Genomic DNA, 14,391 nt, shown 5'->3' with positions numbered 1-14,391 from the left:
CTAAACAATGACAGTTCAGTGGCTCGCATACCCCTCATGCTGGGGGTTCAGACAATGCCTTTTGCAGCATATTCTTCTAAAGCAAAAATTTATGTTGTTTATGGCAAATTGGAAGCTAAAGCTTTCACAAACTGCTATGCTCAGGGCCTCAGTGGGCTTATTTTGGCCTTGACTACTCTAACCTTTTTTCTAACCTTTTTTTCCTTTTTTTTTAGAAGTGTCAAACAGTTCATTAAAACCTCATGATTATTATTTTTGTAAGTTTTTTTTTCATAGTCATATAAACTTTCCCACTTCCTATTTGGAATTCTAGATGCTGCTGTAACCACAGCAGTACAGTTCAGTTCTTGACATGGCAGCATGAGAGTACCCCTGCCTTTAATGGAAAGAAGGAATGCTATGGAAAATGTTTTTTGTAAGAGTAGCTACTCAGCAGGAAAAGAAAAAAAGTTACTGATTTGGTACACTGTGCTTTTCCTTCAACCATGCAACTCGAAATTGCTTATATATACTTTATCTGATTTGTCTTTTATAATTTGCTTAACCAGCTGAACTGAATTGAATGGAATTGGTCATGCAAGATCTTGCTCACTAGCTAACTCTGAATTGTCTGCTTCAATGTAGGAAACTCTGTAATGAGTATTTTGGTTATTTCTAATGGTATTTGTGAGCCACACTTGCTTTCTTGATGGCAAATGCTCATGGTAGAAAAAGTCTGCATGAGTAAGTTATAGTTATTCTTGCTGCTATTCATATAGGCATTCGTATATGTTTTTTTATAGGTTGTTTCATTTTCATTCCATTGTTTTCTGCCCTCTCCAATAACTCTCCCATTTCTAATCTTGAAAGATCTACTTTAATATTTTATTTACACGGAGAAACTTAGATTTTTTTTTCTTTTTTTCTTTTTATTTTTTAGAAATCAATCTGTCTCTGGAATTGTTCTATTTCCATGTGGTACTCTTCCTTTGAAATAGTAGTTCCTTGTATTTGCTGCAGATTTTAACCTTTGGGAAGATTTTAGAAGAGAATAGAAATTGTATTTTTATAGTTTCTGTATTTTTGTCTTTTAAGAAATTGTCTTACAAAGAACGTTTTAATGTTCTAAAAATTAGTCAAGTGTCCATATTACAGATCTACTACAAAATCTATCGGCTCAGGCAGCTTTAGACCAGGAGCATCTAGACATCGATGAAGTTGTAGTCAGTGAGTCAAAGTCATGATCTGCCACTTTGTGTAAATGATTAGACAGGTGGTTTGGGGTAAAACATTCCAGGACAGCAAACCTGAGACCTTCCATCTTTCTACTGAACAGTTCTATCATACATAAATAGGCTGCATTCATGCTTAAGCACAAACGTTATTAGGAGCTTCTTTCCTAACAATGTTAGCTGTGGTGAAATGTTTTCCTGGTTTCCCATTAAGGCTCATTCACCAGTCCTAAGTACAGCTTTTTTTGTGACGTTATTTGATGATATCTGCCTTTACACACACACAAAGACAATGGACATCAGGGGGAAGTTCTTTACAGAGAGAGCGGTGAGGTGCTGGAACAGCTGCCCAGAGAGGCTGTGGATGCTCCATCCCTAGAGGTGTTCAAGGCCAGGTTGGATGGGGCCCTAGGCAGCCTGGTCTAGTACCAGATCTGGAGGTTGGTGGCTCTGCCTGTGGCAGGGGGATTGAAACTTGGTGATCCCTGGGGTCCCTTCCAACACAAGCCATTCTATGATTCTATGAAAGTCAGAGAGATGCTGAAGACTAGCTTGCTTTGGGAACTGTTTTGCTGAAGGAGAAATGGGACAACCAAATTCCTGTTCCCAGAGGCAAAAGAGGGGAGCAGTGACCACAGTGATAGCATTGGTTCACCAAATGCTGACCAGAAGCCACCCATCCACTGTGCACTTGGGTTCATTTGCCTTGCTATCTCACTGTCAAGGGGGCACCCTGTTATTTCAGTAGACTTTCTCCTGCCACCCTCACAGTCTGACTTGTCCTCTTAAGTACAGCAAGTTTTCACCAGGATGGTCTTGTATTGTTTGTATTACAAAGAACTCCACTCCAGAATGTGCTCCCCTCCTAAAATGTGCGTATGTCCTCCAGTGTCAGCTTTTACTGTGAAAACAAAAGCAGATGTTCTTGCCCATTTCAGATGGCTTTATGCAAGGCGAAGCATGAATGCACTGGGCACCCCGATGCTTCTTTGCCAGCTGTGCCCTGGCCTGCTGCTGGTCATCTCGGACACCTGTGTGACTCTTCTGCTCCCACACAGGAGGTCTGCAGCCAGAATGAGACTTGTATTTCCTGTGTCCTGACCACAGGGCCATCTGCCAGTTCATTAAATGCTTTCAAGAATAACAGCCTCCTCCAATCCTTCCCACCTCATAATATCTGCAGCAAATGTTCCCCCTTTTTTGACGTATCTCTTTCCTTGCAGTGTGGCTAATGACCACTCTAGGGCACTTCTCACTCCCTATAAAGTTGCTTTCAACTGTTTCATTTTTTGTTTCTTATTTACTGTTGCCTGTTATCCATTCCCCTTGCCCTCACCACTGTATAAATACCTTGATTTTTACTTTACCTGGCCACACAGGACTGGAGGCTGCAGTCAGCCCCACTTTCCTAAGCCTCCCACGAGTAGAGAATGACAGGGCATTGCCCCAGAGTCCCAGCAGCGTCATGGTGTTAGCACAGCCCTTAAGAGAACTGTGCTTTCCAGATCCATAACCCCATCCTTGTAACAGCCTGGGGGGACAGCTCTGAAGTACAGCAAACCTTAAGAAAACTGTTCTGCTGGAGATGTTAAAAAAAGTAGTCTTTCTAGAAGCAAACATAACTGTAGACTTGGCAAAGTAGGCAGTGTGTGCTTTACTTACTGCGTGGATTCTGAAAGCTGTGCAATAATGTTTTTCTTTGTAAGGTAGGCCCGCTGCTTTGGAATTGTGCTAGGTTGACTTTCAGCTTGTGCTTACATTAATCTTGTATTCTAGCTAAGAAATTTACTCTTGTTGATATACCGATGTGAACAGCAGAAGTTGTGTATGAAACTTATTTGTTTTGCAATCTGGTCACATTTGTTCAACTGGAGAACAGAATCAGTTCATTTAAACTTTATGTCCAATAAAAGCAGAGGACTAGAGTTCAAATTTCAAATGCGAAATAATTGGAACTAACAGGCTGTGAATGATTCAAAAGCAGAGAAGTCTCTGTAGAACTATTCAGTTAATATGCTGAATAATGAATGCAATGGAAAAAAAAATCATAGCTTTCCAGAGAAAATTTACAGACAGTAAAACAAGGCAATTTTTTTTTTATAAATGACTGCTCAGTTCTAGCATCAGACCAACATATTAACTCACTAATTTTACACATGCAACTGTAATTTACTGAAATGCACATATTTAAAGAAAACAATGATATGAATAAAATTGTGTAATGTTTTCTAAGGAGCATGAATAGATTAAAACAAATGAGTATGAAAGGAAAATGATTATATGTAATAATGTGGTTCTTCATTTTAAAAATGTTTTTAATGATTCTCAGCTCAATTTCTCTATATTCTTTTTTTGCAGAGGATTTGTTGCTGTGAAGTGTTGCATGGGTGAGCAATACAGTTTTAAAATGCCTGTTTCTGAATAATAATCCCATGAAATGTTCCTGATCTTTGCCCTACTAGTGTTGTATTGCAGTAATTATTCAATTACAGAGGAGAAATTTTACCATTATATTTAGATTAATTTTGAATTGGTTTGTACTACAACTGTAATTTTAGCTGAACTGTATAATAGAATTTCCTTAATTATGAATAAGGGGAGAATTGCAATCAGAGACCTATCACAAAGTAAAGGTCATTTGGATGATCTAGTGACCTAGATGAGAGCCATGCATGTTACCTTGCCATGCCCCTATCTGTAAGCCCTTATCTGAAAACCACTAGTGGCTTTGCCACAGTAGGACCAAGAGAAAAGCCAGGTCAACAGTTCGTTATGCTGTGTGGTGATGTATATCCAGGAAGAAGATAAAAGTGGTCCTATTAAGTCAGAGAGAGCATCTCTGCTGCCTCTTTAGGCTTCCTCTCTTTCCCTCAGTGGATGCCTTTTTTGGTTGCATATATTCTAGATGATTTTGTTGTTTTTTTATTAACATTTACTGCAGCCTTTTCTATAAATCAGTTGGTTGCATTCAGTGCCTTGCTGAGGAGGAGGCCTTTAGAGACTGATCCCTCAACAGGTCTCTCAGTCCTTGGAAATGTGTCACCTTAATCTGATTTTCTAGTACCACAGTATTTAGTGAGAACAAACTCAAATGCCAGTGCAATTTGACCATTTGGCAATACATTGGTACAAGATCAAGATGAGAGGATGATGTGAAGGCTGAGCTGGGGCAACATGGAATTCTGCAGCATGATGCTATGGAAAGTCGAGAGGGAAAAACAACTCTCTTGTCTAAGAAATTTAGCTGGTGCACTAATAGAAAGCGCTCATATCTTTTGTTTTTCCTTCCATTTTTCCAATGCCAAGATAAAGGATCTTAGTACTATATGAGAATGTCAATACTCATGTTTGAATGGTGCATGCAATATTTTAATCATCCTAGTCATTGTACTGGATTTTGTGTATGGCTAAAACGTAGCTGTTCCCTCCTAGCTTTAGTAGAAATATTTTTACTTTTTTAATCCTGAGAACAAAGTGCTTTATATCCTGTTTTTTCTCAAACTGGTATGTGCTGTAACCTTGTCATTTCCAAAGATATCAGTGTCTGCACTTCAGATAGAGTGATTTGTGATGGTGAAAGACCAGACAGAAGCCCAGGGCTTGGCCAAAACAGGTCATGTCAAGTTCATGCCTGTCGTATATTCAAAAGCCATAAATGTTTCTCAGAAAGCCTATCCCTTGGAAAGATTCCTCCAAGATAACATATGTTTGAGAAGGGGTTTTATGTTGCTGCATCTCTGCACAAATGACAAGTATTACTGTCATCATTCTTTCTTCCTTGGTATTTAACCCCATAGTCTCGCTGGAGTAATAATTTATCAATTGCTAGGAGCACTATGGGATATAGATTGTATGAATCAAATACAGCAATGACTGAGGTAGAGCTGGCTGGACTTGAAAGCTGTGATAGAGGCAATTTCCAGAGAAGCTCAGGGTATTTGCATTGCCAACTGTTTGTAAGAAAATCTCTCCAGCAGCTGGAGGATGTAATCTGAACAGCACTTCCAAATTTAGTAGAGGCTTCCAGGCTGACAACTTTCACCCAGCTATACATCGAGGGGTAGGCTACCACTTGTCTTGGTGTGACTTAGCAGGTCCATTTGGGTGCCTTGCTCTCAGTGGACCATGCAGAGTCTGCGTCAAGGAGCAGATTAGCTTAGTTGACCAAAAGAAAGATGAAAATATCCACTTGTTCCTCCTCTCAGTAGTGCACCCATACCAAAGCCCTAGTCCTGACTAGAGTGGAATTGTGACACCTCTCTTTTTTCCAAGTAGAACTTTTTTCTGTGTGACATCCAGGGAAATCAGCAATGTTATTTCTGATACAAAGCACTACTGAAATGTAAGGAAGAAATTAATCAACCCATTCTGATTCTCATATGTGTTGATTTTACCACAATTTCCACTGATGTTATGGGTAGCCAGGCCTCAGAAGCCTCAAAAATGTCTGTCTCATTTTTAAGTAGCAAGTCTGTGGGCCAACCAGCAGGGCTCAGACCTGCTGCTCTTGGCGGTCTCAGGATGCACAGCAGTGCTGAGTACTTGGGACAGGGTGGCCTCATTCTCTCCTGTGACTGGAGTATAAAATACTCTCTTGTCATCAGCTGATTAGTACGCTTGTATTTACCAGCCATGTGTAATTAGACAGAAGTAGTCACCCTTTCACAGGCAGTAGTATTTGCACTAAGTATGTAAAATCTTCTCACCTATTGATTTGGCTAATTTTTCTGCATCTCCTGTGAGCATTTTCTTTATTCTTTAGCCACAGGAAATCATCTTGATATATTGCCCACACAGTAGCTTTGACTGGGTATAAGAGAAATGAAAAATACGGGCAGCTAAACAGATTTTCCCTGACTCACCCTTTGCTCACTGAATGGAAAGTCAAGGACTTTCTGGACACAGTTGCATTCTTGTAGTGGGATTTTAACTGTGCTTCTGAGTCAGAACAGAGACAAGGGTAGGCTTGTGGAGTATGCTTCATAGAAACTGGTGGTGGTGGACCGGTTTGTGCACAGAACAAAGGAAGGATCTCTTCCACCCCATGTTTCAGTGAGAAAGATCTGGAGAAACAAAGCTTGGAACAATCCCACTCATACCAACATGTTTGAGCAGTCTTGTAAAGCAGCCCCAGTATGGACCCCATATGGTTCCAGAACTGTATTGCTCTGGGGTAAACATGAAAGAAGTATCTGTTGCATAGGTGCTGAGTTAAGATAGATGCTAGAGGAAAGTAAACAGAGCCTATGAGACAGGGACACACCTGGAGATGCAAGCTTTTCTTGTGCAAGCCATCCCTCTGGGATGGGCTTTATCCTCTGCTGCTTAGTAATTTTAGGAAAATAGCTTAAGAAAATTCTTCTTTATTGTGACTTTTTTGGGGCCTACTTCACTTTAAAGAATTACTATGGAGAAGCTGGCAGAAGGTGTGCATACAAAAATCAATTTTCCCTGTCTTCTTCACTACTGAAGCCTGTTGTTGAATTGGACCCTTTATTTACTAGTTACAAATTTTATGTGCCATTTTAATAATGTGCATTTTAACTATTTAGAGCTGCACATTAAACAAGCCCAGAAACTGTGTTAACAATCTACATGTTACGATATATTTTTTGTAGCTGCTTGTTATAGCATCAACTATTAAGGATTTATTACTAGTGCATTTTAGGTGGTGCTTTACAGTCATTTAATTACAGCCATCTAGCAATCGTTACATAAATATGCATCAAGACCAAGAACTCCAGTGTAAGGTGACCCAAAGGGCTTTTACCTGCCAAGACCAGGGTTCAGGCCCTCAGGTGGCAATGATGTCACCAACACGTGCAGGGAAACACAAACATTTAAAGCTGTGCAGGGAGCTATGTTCCTCCCTGCTCTAGGTGTTCATGAAGTCGTCAGCTGTAGCAAGAGCTCTGCAGACCTCTAAGGACCTGAGCTTAGCTATTGGCAAGCAAGCAAAGGAAAGCCAGTTCCCGTGTAGGCTGAGTCCCAGCATAGATGTGGGGATTTTGGCTGTGAGCACAGAAATTGAGCTGCAAAATGGGCCCTGTGGAGCCCCTTGGTACTCCTGATGCTCTCAGTGTCAAATGCATCCTTATATCCATTAACTCAAGCTGATCTAATAGACAAATGGACATGTTGCGTCTGACTCAAAGACAGCAGCAAAAGGCAGGTCCAAAATGCGTCTGCCACCTCGATGCACTGTTGGTCATAGCAGCGGCATGGTCTTATCTGAGAGGCTCTTTAGCTCCCTGCTGGGTTATTGCTCCTTGCTCCAGTACTATTGCTAGTATCTTCTGCAATGAACTTGCGCCATCAGACTTGGCCAATGGTTGGTAATGTCCATCTATAACTCACTCATCCATTCAATCTGGTATTTCTTACATCTCATTTCAAAAACAAAAATTCCACTCTACAGTACGGCAGTGCTAAAAAGATAGGCGGTACATAAATGAGAAACTCTTGCTATTCTTAAGCACCCACCTAAGATAAGCTTGCCTAAAATTCAGTTCTTCCTGTGTAAGACTGGCTTTTCTGTGCAGAAAGGCTGTGAAATTGCAGTATCTCTATTGCCTCCAGCAATGACTTGTCTGTGATGAAAACAGTTATACTTAGAATGGGTAAATGTTTTTTTTTTTGGTGATGCTAGTGGGTTTTTTTATTTGTTTGTTTTCCTGGGGGCACCATGAGATTACCTAATCTGAGGGATCTGAAGGATTAAACATTTCTGAAACAAAGACTAGCAAGGTGATGCAGGTTGGGATGAGGAGTAAAGCACCTCATCTTGTTTTCTTCTTAGATCTGCTAATAAGCAGCCAGGTTGTCTGACTGACCCTTGTGTTCAAATCCATCACTCTCCCCAAACAACACAAATTTTGCTTGCTTTTTCATGACTATGCTCTATCAATATTTGCAGCCCGTATCTGCAGAGAGCACATGGTGCTCTAGTTACTTCATGGTGTTAGTACAGCATGACCCTGCAGAGAAATACAAGCTTAGTTTTGCTCATAGATTGCCTGAAATCTTTTGAGTCTGTTTCCCTGAAAGAGTGTGTTAGAGGCTCGTGGTTGTTGTGCTGCCTTTCAACCCCAGTGCTGGGGCTGTGTGGGAAGCAGAGCCTGGCCACGCTGCAGGGTGAATTTCTGTGGCTGTTTGGGGTGAAACCATCGCTGCCATACAGGCCTGCAGCTGCCCTTAAGGGCTTTGTGAGGGTTGTTGGTCAGGATATTGCACTGCTATCTGAAATCAGGAGGGGAAGGCCACAGAAGGGTTGGTTGCTGGGCACACTGTGTCTGATTTCATGAAAGAAGGAGAAAAGATCACTTGAGTGTAGTTTTCAGTCCCTTATCCATGGTTTTATGCATCTGTGGATTCACTTCCTGTTGCATGTTCTTAATGTAGTCTGAACTAATTTTCCTTGGTCGTCTCTGGTATCCAAAATTGTCTGGGACAGAAGTCACGTTCATTTCTTGCTCTGGCAACAGCTACTCAGAGGCCAAGCACTTCTTGTGCAGAGCCTTGCACAGGCTCCAGTTGCAATGCAGTCCTTCAGCCAGTGTCCTGTGTCCCCACCGAAGTTTAGCAGGCTACATCTGAAGGTGAATGAGGCTACTGTGACAATAACTAATGCAGCAATGTCTTCCAGCCCACCATTGGAAACATCAGGCTTCAGAATTCAAAGAATTCCATTACAAATGAGTGGTTTCTGCCCCAAGGATTTAACCGAAAGGATGGCACAATGGAAAGCCCTTCTCCCCTGTGACTAGCTCTGGTATGTTCTTGTATCTTAAAAACAATATATTGCTTTTTTGGGTCTTTTCTTTTTGAGGGCATTGACAGCTTCACTGTTCTTTGTTCTTGTCCTGTGGTCTCTACGATCACCATGAAGAAGTTGGTGCTACCCACTTGCAGGAGACAGCTGACGCATAGCAGGAGAGCCTAACAACGTGGTAGGAAGGAAAACAGCAGGAGGTAAGCTCTCACAGTTCCCTGGTGTTTCCTGAGCACTGCAGTACATTTAATAGTTATCACAGTGAGCCTGTAAGGAAGACACTGGTGTTCCCAGCACACAGGTTGAGATGGCAAAGTTGGCTTTTCCTACATCTCTCCACGTGCCTGAACTGGGAGAAAGGCCAGGGGCAGAATAGTGATGAGCACTTGCAGTGATAGCTGAACCTCGGGAAAGAGTCACTCACAGGTTTAATTTGGGTCAAAATCTCTGCTTGCCTTTGCTGAATCAAAGGCAACTTATACTGAGGTGAAAGTCATGGTCAAGTTTGGCCTTGAATGGGATTTCCTTCCAAAACTTATGCTAGAGAATGAGGTTTTCCAGGAAGGTTTCAGCGGATTTTGGTTTTGGCACTCAAAATAGCTTCTGGAACATGCAAAATTAAACCAAGGACAGAGAAACCTTGTAACACCACACGCTATTCTTGATACCTATCTTTAAGTATTTGGAAAGATCTTCTTCAGCAGTACCCTATAAACCAGCATGAGTCCTTATTAAATGCAGTGGTGTTACAGCTTAAAAGCAATTGCAGTAATTGCTTCTTCATCTTTCTTTCTCTCACCCCAGTCTCTCTGATTTGAAGCTTTCTAGCAGCGTGATAGCCATGGCAGGACTCAGAGAGGCTCAGAAGGCTAGTTCCAGAAGCCTGTATTTCTCACCAGTGTCTTCGGGCAGAAGGACAGACCACAGAGCTGATAGCAAGCTCCTGTTGCCCAGGTTTTTGGCTGGAGAACTAGGAAGGATAAACACCTCCTTAAGCACTGTAAGATAGAAATAGAAGAGAAAGGAATGGAAATCCTCTCATAATGCAAAAGCTAGAAGCAGTCCAGCTGTTTTGTTTTATTCCCACCATGAGAGCTACAGTCAGTCCCAGTGCAAGCTTGGCCACCTGTCAAATCAGGTTTGTGAACTAAAGCTTATTGGAATTTGACACAGTCTTGTCTTGGAGCACACTGGTATGGATCAATAAAGGCTCCTCCTATAGCAGTGACACAACATATATGCTATCCACATGGTCCCAGATGCCCCTTGTAAATCATTAAAATACTGGCCAGTTCTAATCAGACCCTTTGGGGTATAATGTAATATACTATCGGAGAACTTGAAATAATAAATCAAGTTAGCACAGAGGTCAGTCTGAGAATGAACAGAGCTGAGGCTTGTGGGGTGATGTGCATGCAGTAAGAGATGCAGCGGGAGGAGGTGAAATCCCAAGTCAGCTATGCAGATTGCTTTTTTCTCATTGTAAAATCTCACTACTTTTCTGCAGAAAGAAAAAATAATAGGATCTATTCATATCCTGTAGCACAGATGATTTGAGGTCTAGAATTTCCCAGCAGTTGTGTTAGCTCTTGGGATCACAGGTATTTCTAATAATTTCTCCTTTAGGTTAACTCATACCATATTTCTAAAGTAACTAACAGTTAAAAAATGTGACCCCTAAATGTCATAGATCACCTGCTGCAAAAAGAACTGACTTTCCTCTAGAGCAGAAAACCATCTAACCATTAGTAAAAAATAATTTGGATCCCATCAGAAGGCAACTGCTGTGGCTGCACTCTTCAGCCTTACTTGGGACACAACAGGCACCTTTGGGAGAGAGATGTTGTCTTGCAGTGCCCAGGTGCTGCGGCACTGCTGCACAGACCCAAATGGTTGAGGCTTTCTCTTTGTTACAGATAGGTTGAGTCCCATCTGCATTTGTCAAGTGTTTTCTGAGTCTGAAGACAACATAAGTATGGGGTACGAGCAATTTCTGCGGCCAACATGAATGGCCACCATATATGTCAACTGGCAATGAGTGATACTGAAGGCTAACATTTCTGGTGTATCGGTATGTCCCTTTCTGTTTCTTCCCTTACCTTTAGAAGACAAATATTGAGTAATTGTTTCTCATCTTACCTTAGGGCAAGGATAGCCTGTGATGCATACTGCATATGCTAAGGCTATATAACTCTCAGCACCGCTGTTTAATTTCCCTTGTCTTCTGCTGCACTTTTCCATCAAACCTCTCTATGCTTAAATTGGGTGGAGTGTTTTCAGAATCCATATAGCAGAATAGCTTGGCACCTGAGTTTTAACCATGGAGCTGTCTTTTTGGTAGTGGCCTGTGGGAAAGGTATCCAATGCGCCTGCTATGGTAGCCTCCTTTTAGCCCTGGAGGCCAGAAAAGGACTTTGCTTTAATCCTGTCAAAGCTGCTGTTATCCAGGTACAGGTTTTGCTGTGGGAGATGCGAGTCAAGTGATCTCTTTGGGGTTTGTGCCGGTGCATCTCAAAGGAAGCTCAGCTGAAAGGTTTGGAGAGCAGTGCCAGGAGCTATCTCAGACCTTGCCTTTGGTAATGCAAGCCAGTAACTCAGAAAGTCACCGTATCACAGTGGACAGAGTCACCATGAAACACTGGTGTTAAATAAAAGGCCTAGCAAAAACCAAGGCAGTAAATATCTAATGGTGAAAAAAGAGGAATTTGGCCTGCTTGAATGACATACCAACATCTCTAAACTGGAAGATTGCATGGGGCAAGGTGGCTTCATATTACATTTTATTTCTAATTAGACCTAAAATAAGTTTGAATTTGTTTTAAACCTGGTGGAGAAATAGTTGAAACGATGGAGATGCAATAATCAGTTTCATCAGAGGCACAGCACAGCTTGGTGCGGGAACTTAATGAAGATTTGTTGGTCAACAGCAATCTCCCAACCCGCTTAATGTGCTCTCTATTTAATTTGCTCTGCTATTGTAGTAAATTTGAAGCCCCCAGGTCAGAATCAGCTTTCGTGGCTCTTGCAGTCTCTGTAGTGTCAGCAGGAAGCATGAACCAAAGACTTCGAGCCTGGGCTTGAGAAATGTATATTTCTCTTAATGAAACCCAAAGCCAGGTGAAATTTTTGGGAGACGGGAAACAGGATATGGAGCCCCTTTGGGGGCTGGGAGGTGTTCATAACACTCTGAAACTTGGCCCACGTTTCTGGTCTCCTCCCTTGCTGCTACACAAGGGTTTGTAGCTTTTTTAGACACACTTGGATCCATTGTATGTTGTGAGAGAACCTGCTGGGAAATTTGGTGATTCCTGCTCACCAGAGCAGAGGAAATGTGTGTTTCTGCTTTGTGTTTTTAGGAAAGTAGGAAGATGAAATTCAAAATGAAGCAGAGCAGATGGGAATCTTTCAGAGAATGACACTGGGAAACATTTAGACAAGCTTTGTCCCCAGTTCTTGAGCTCAGGATTTAGCAACTATACCATAGAGAGATTTAAGAAAGACAATGAAATGCATTTTGGCTTCAAATACAGTTCCTCCAGAATCCAATGAGAGTTGTGCACGTGAATCTGAAGCCAGAATATAGCCAGCAGTATGGGGAATAGATGTAATGTGAGAAACTCTCGTGCTATATTATTATAGTCTGAATTGTTTCCATCATTCTGGGTTAAGTAATTCCCCACTATCCATCTCTAAACTGTGAGCAGTAGAGCCTTGATGTGCCCCAGGGAGAGGAAGCAAACCAGTCTTTGAATCTTTACCCAACCTTACTGCTCATATTTTGCTTTCAGTGAATAACTGTTCAAATCCTTTAATATTTCATTCCCATAAAAATATATTTACCAGGGGTTTTTGTGGCAGCAGTAAGTCTGTGTTTATTATTTTAGGAACACCACATGACTGGCTTTAGAGAAAAGAAGAGGTAGGAGCACAGAGTGCTGCAATCTATCAGGGAACAGCATGTTTTCCACCTGTTGAGGCAGCAACCACAATAACAGATGCACATAATAATTACCTGTACCTCAAAGGCAGCACCACGTCCTGCACCTTCTGCTCCCCACCTAGCAGACAGCTTGATAACAGAATTACAAAAGAGAAGCAGCGAGAGAACGGAGTAGATAGCTCTTTGAGAAGAACGAAAGAGCAGTTCTTATTAAAGAGAAAACTGGAAGGTGGAAGATGAGAAGGAAAGATCTGAGACGCCATGATGCTAAAAAAGAGTGGAGCTGAAAAACTCCAGGAGCCTGCCTTATTTTTAGAATGGTGGTCAGGTTTTTGCAAATGCCTTTTTCAAGGCTGCTTTCATTTGTGCTCCTATTATCAGGGATAATCGAGGGATAGGTACCCCACACATCTAACGGAGCTCAATCCTTCCCAGGATGGGTGGCTCTGCAGTGGCAGGACAGGCTCATGCCCCCATGGGTAATGGTCTTGTCTCAGTAAGTGACAGGATGAGTGAGTGTGATGACCCTATGCCAAGGCCCTGTTCCTCTCCCCATCCCTGTCAGCAGGCACTGGGAGCACATGGGAGCTCTGCTACTTCCGTTTGCCTCAGAGAGGCTGTGCAAAGAAAGGTCAAGGACAGCGTGGGGTGCAGGGCTGTGAAGCAGGTAAAATACCTTTGTTCCTCACTCCTAACCTGCTGTGGGGTCTTGTGAGGCTCTTCAGCCCTGCTCTGGCTACTGCAAAGGAGGAGGCAGCATTCAGCTGGGTGAGGGCTCCCTGAGCACATGAGCTTTGATGTGATTTGTACCACAGCAGTCCTTTACAGGCAGAAAGGAAGAGATCCTTCCTTGCAGAGATTTGCAGAGGAAGAGAATGATCTCAGCCCCGATTTAATCTTGACAGAAGCAGATGATGAGAAGACTGTGTGCTGAGTTGGAGTTTTCCTTTGAATTCCTATGGTGTTGAAGGCAGAGTTATAAATAGACACAGTATCCTTTCTACCCTGGTACAATTCTGTCTCCAGCTCCCCATATAGACAGCAAGTCTGCTGGTAGGTATTTAGCAGGAATTAATTTAACCCAGTCTTCTCTTCTGTACTCTTTCACTCCAGGAATCCTGATGGCTGCCACAGCCATACAGGCATATTTCCTCAATAAAAGTGTTCTGAGGAAGGCTGTTGATATTAAAAAACCCATTTTTGCTGGAAAATTCTATCCTAGTTACAAATAATTCATAGAAGCCCCAAATGATAAAGAGTATATAAAAAATAAGAAGTAAAAAGTCCCCTCTTACCTCCCCTCCCAAAAAACTTCTTAATCTTTCTTTTTTTCCCCTCATGTTTTGTTTCTGAACAGCACAGCACTTTTTCATAGCCTGTTCCACATTTTCTCCAGTGCAGGCAGTTGGGCAGTTTCTCCTTTCCCAAGGAAGACTCTTGTGGATATCAGCTGCACAGCATTAGGAAAT

At 42.0% G+C, this 14,391-nt stretch overlaps 1 long non-coding RNA gene across 1 annotated transcript in view; it reads left to right on the top strand.

The window, feature by feature from the left end:
* Positions 1–8,902: 8,902 nt before the first annotated feature.
* LOC109368788 overlaps positions 8,903–14,391 on the top strand; it is a 20,494-nt gene continuing 15,005 nt past the window's right edge. Inside the window, exons 1-2 of the long non-coding RNA XR_004160494.1 lie at positions 8,903–8,982; positions 9,100–9,182. This is a non-coding gene — a long non-coding RNA (uncharacterized LOC109368788). The remainder of the gene's footprint in view (positions 8,983–9,099; positions 9,183–14,391) is intronic.

Source organism: Meleagris gallopavo, chromosome 8 (genome assembly GCF_000146605.3).
Source record: "Meleagris gallopavo isolate NT-WF06-2002-E0010 breed Aviagen turkey brand Nicholas breeding stock chromosome 8, Turkey_5.1, whole genome shotgun sequence".
Classification (NCBI taxonomy): domain Eukaryota; kingdom Metazoa; phylum Chordata; class Aves; order Galliformes; family Phasianidae; genus Meleagris; species Meleagris gallopavo.
Note: the sequence above shows the minus strand (reverse complement) of the source record. Positions and strands in the feature narration are given on the sequence as shown.